The following is a 4,905-nucleotide window of genomic DNA, read 5'->3' as shown; positions in this document are numbered from 1 at the left end:
GAGAGTCCCTTGGACTGCAAGGAGATCCAACAAGTCCATTCTAAAGGAGATCAGCCCTGGGATTCTTTGGAAGGAATGATGCTAAAGCTGAAACTCCAGTCCTTTGGCCACCTCATGCGAAGAGTTGACTCATTGGAAAAGACTCTGATGCTGGGAGGAATTGGGGGCAGGAGGAGAAGGGGACGACAGAGGATGAGATGGCTGGATGGCATCACTGACTCAATGGATGTGAGTCTGAGTGAACTGCGGGAGTTGGTGATGGACAGGGAGGCCTGGCGTGCTGCGATTCATGGGGTCACAAAGAGTCGGACACGACTGAGTGACTGAACTGAACTGAACTAAAACTGTCTTCACTGATATATGGGAAAAGACCTAGGGAAAAATGAAGGAGCCAAAACACAAAGCAGTTTTCCCAAAACAGGTCTAAAGGTGAAATTAATATTTCCCTTGCATCAATATTTGTTGAAGAGAATGGGGAATAGGGAAAGAAAGAAGAAATGGCATTAAATAATTTTCCCTTGTGGTGCTATATTAAAAAAATTCTAAAAAAGAATAACATATAGAAATAAATTTATAAAAATGGTAGAATTTTGATAGATTGACTATATCCATGGAACTGGCACATAAATGATAATAATAAAAACTAACTCAGAGTATTACCAGGATCCTAGAAGCTCTTTTCAGGAACCTGTCAGTCAGGAGCCCAGAGAAATAGCTCTGTTCTGACTTCTAATATTGTGGCTGCACCTGTGTGGTTAAAACAGAACCTTACTCCCCAGACACACTTAAGTTTCCTATTACCCAGAAGCTCCAAACTTCTCCAGATTTCTTAATTATTTGTTTTCATAACTAGTAGGAAAAAAAATTAAGACAATGAGGAATTGAATGAAAATTATCTAACTGATTTTAATTCTTAGTGGATTTTATTTTAATTAACTTTAATTTTATTTCTTTGGGGTAAAATCATAAGTGTATATGCCCATAAAAATTTATAAAATTAGTTGCATGCATGCTAAGTCTCTTCAGCTGTGTTCGACTCTTTGCAACCCCATGGACTGTAGTCTGCCAGGCTCCTCTGTCCATGGGATTCCCCAGGCAAGAATATGGGAGTGGGTTGCCATGCCCTTCTCTAGGAGATCTTCCTGACCCAGGGATTGAACCCAAATCTTCTATGGCTCCTGCACTGTAGGAGGATTCATTACCATTGAGCTACTGGGGAAGCCCAAAACTAGTTATGTGTTACCAAAAAAGCTCATCTTAATACATTTTAAGAGGTAGAGATTTTACAGGCAAATTGTATCGTCCTAATTCAAAACGGTTAAAAGCAAAGATTGGAAAATAATCAAAATACCACTACATGGAGAATAAAAATAAACAGAAGACACCTGGTACCATCCAAAATCAAAACTGAAGTTACAATCTATTTAAACACATGAATATAATACTTTACCTTAAAACCTAGTAGTCACTGCAAAAACTACTGTCATACAAAAATTCATAGCCTTAAATATCTTTATTATTATAGCCCGGAGAAGGGAATGGCTACCCATTCCATTAGTCTTGCCTGGAGATAGAAGAGCTGAAAATAACATTGCCTATCTTAGAAAAAGATACAATAACTCAAAATAATCAGAAAGTGAGGATTACCATATTTTATCAGTTCTAAGGCCTGCTTCCCTTTTTATTTTGACATCTCTTAAATCAGAATGTGTCTTCAATTTCTGTTGACCAGTAGCCATGTGACCTCTTATTACCTGTGCCTGTAAGAACTTGGCCGTTCTTTCTGGTGGCATGATTGAAATCCCTTGGGATGTCAGTCAAAAAACCATTTAAGGGCTGTTTGAAGAAGGGCTGTGAATACTGGTTGGTACCTTAAATACTTTGAATGACACTTCCAATAAGAGAGAGCTAGTATCAGCAATTTGGAAGAAAAATCTTGGAAACAGTAGTGGAACATTCCTTTAGGAAATGCTGTGTCACCCCCACGGAGGACAAAATTGTGCAGAAAATTTGGAACATTGATGATTGAGTGGGTGGTGATTTAAAAGAGCTGGACTCTCAATCAGAAGACATCTCAGAAGTATCTTCAATGATTTTATATTTTCTTTTATGGATGCATAGGAGAAATATGATTAAAATTTATGCCTAATGACTCTAAAAGAGCTCTTCCTATAAGTACAAAATAAACATTCTAAGTGATAAGAAAGCCTTATGTTCTAGATAGTGTGGAAGTGTTTTATTTTTCTTAGTGGTGTCCCGAAAAATGATGAAATGTGGCAGCCCAGCCAAAATGGAAAGTTATGAAATAGAAAACTGAAAGAGTAGAATGTATAAATAAATGCAAAACTAGGTTTTTGCAAAGATTGGTAATGTATACATAATCTCTTCATGAGCTTGATTCAGAACAAAAGTGGGAGAACAAAATATACAAGATTGGGAGTAAAAAAGGACTTCCCTTGTGGCTCAGCTGGTAAAGAATCCGCCTGCAGTGTGGGAGACCTGGGTTCGATACCTGGGTTGGGAAGATCCCCTGGAGAAAAGATAGGCTACCCACTCCAGTATTCTGGCCTGGAGAATTCCATGGACTGTATAGTCCATGGGGTCGCAAAGAGTTGGACATGACTGAGCCACTTTCACTTCACAGGAGTAAGAAAAGAGACAGAACTAACAGAGTTGTGGGTTAAAATAGTGAGAGAAGGACTTCTCTGGTGATCCAGTGATTAGGACTTTGCCTGCTAATGTGGGGAGTGCAGGTTTGATTCCTTGTCAGGGAACTAGGTCCCACATGCCTCATGGATAAAAAACCAAAACATAAAACAGAAGCAATATTGTAACAAATTCAATAAAGAGTTTAAAAATGGTTCACACCAAAAAAAATCTAGTAAGAGAATATCATTATGTTGCACATGCAACTATTCAGTAACCTATTTGAAAATCAAGAACAGGGCAAACTTTTTTTGGTAGAAGGCTGGGTAGTACATATTTTAGGCTTTGTGAGAGGTAAATTGAGGCTCTTATGTAGATATTTAAATAACCATTTTAGTATTTATAGAGAAAGATGTGGCCAAGATGGTAGAGCAGGAAGACCTTAAGCTCATCTCCTTGCATGGGCACACCAAAATTACAATTGTTTACAGAGCAACCATTGATGAAAATGACCTGAAAGCTAGCAGAAAAGATTTTCCACAACTAAAGATAGAGTGCTGTCAGCTGCGACGGCGCACATAGCGCGGCCAAGAGAAGTTACACCACGTCCGAGGTCAGGGGCAGCAGCCAAGAGTGCCAGACTGTGACGGCGCAGGAATGGCCGAGAGGAGCTACCCACATCCGAGGTCAGGGGCTACAGCCGAGAGTGCCAGGCTGCGACAGCTCAGGAGGAGCTGAGAGGAGCTACCCCACGTCCGAGGCCAGGGGCTGCGGCGGGAGCAGCAACGCCACATCCAAAGAGCGGTGGCTGCAGGGGCACAGGAGGGCCTAGAGGAGCTATTCCACGTTCAAGGTCAGGAGGGGCGGTGGTGAGGAGATACCCACCTCGTGCAAGGTAAGGAGCAGCAGCTGCGCTTTGCTGAAACAGCAGTGAAGAGATACCCCATGTCCAAGGTAAGAGAAACCCAAGTAAGATGGTAGGTGTTGCAAGAGGGCATCAAAGTGCAGACACACTGAAACCATACTCACAGAAAACTAGTCAAACTAATCACACTAGGACCACAGCCTTGTCTAACTCAATGAAACTAAGCCATGCCCGTGGGGCCAACCAAGATGGGCGGGTCATGGTGGAGAGGTCCACTGGAGAAGGGAATGGCAAACCACTTCAGTATTCTTGCCTTGAGAACCCCATGAACAGTATGAAAAGGCAAAATGATAGGATAGTGAAAGAGGAACTCCCCAGGTCAGTAAGTGCCCAATATGCTACTGGAGATCAGTGGAGAAATAACTCCAGAAAGAATGAAGGGATGGAGCCAAAGCAAAAACAATAGCCAGTTGTGGATGTGACTGGTGATAGAAGCAAGGTCTGATGCTGTAAAGAGCAATATTGCATAGGAACCTGGAATGTCAGGTCCATGAATCAAGGCAAATTGAAAGTGGTCAAACAAGAGATGGCAAGAGTGAACGTCGACATTCTAGGAATCAGAGAACTAAAATGGACTGGAATGGGTGAATTTCTCAGATGACCATTATATCTACTACTGCTGGCAGGAATCCCTCAGAAGAAATGGAGTAGCCATTATGGTCAACAAAAGAGTCCAAAATGCAGTACTTGGATGCAATCTCAAAAACGACAGAATGATCTCTGTTTGTTTCCAAGGCAAACCACTCAATATCACAGTAATCCGAGTCTATGCCCCAACCAGTAATGCTGAAGAAGCTGAAGTTAAACGATTCTATGAAGACCTACAAGACCTTTTAGAACGAACATCCAAGAAAGATGTCCTTTTCATTATAGGTGACTGGAATGCAAAAGTAGGAAGTCAAGAAACACCTGGAGCAACAGGCAAATTTGGCCTTGGAATACGGAATGAAGCAAGGCAAAGACGAATAGAGTTTTGCCAAGAAAATGCACTGGTCATAGCAAACACCCTCTTCCAACAACACAAGAGATGACTCTACACATGGACATCACCAGATGGTCAACACCGAAATCAGATTGATTATATTCTTTGCAGCCAAAGATGGAGAAGCTCTATACAGTCAACAAAAACAAGACCAGCAGCTGACTGTGGCTCAGATCATGAACTCCTTATTGCCAAATTCAGACTTAAATTGAAGAAAGTAGGGAAAACCACTAGACCATTCAGGTATGACCTAAATCAAATCCCTTATGATTATACAGTGGAAGTGAGAAATAGATTTAAGGGCCTAGATCTGATAGATAGAGTGCCTGATGAACTATGGAGAGGTTCGTGA

The sequence above is a fragment of the Bison bison genome, unplaced genomic scaffold (assembly GCF_000754665.1).
Source record: "Bison bison bison isolate TAMUID 2011002044 unplaced genomic scaffold, Bison_UMD1.0 scf7180017864384, whole genome shotgun sequence".
NCBI lineage: Eukaryota > Metazoa > Chordata > Mammalia > Artiodactyla > Bovidae > Bison > Bison bison.
The sequence above is the reverse complement of the archived record's forward strand: the minus strand, read 5'-3'. Positions refer to the sequence as shown.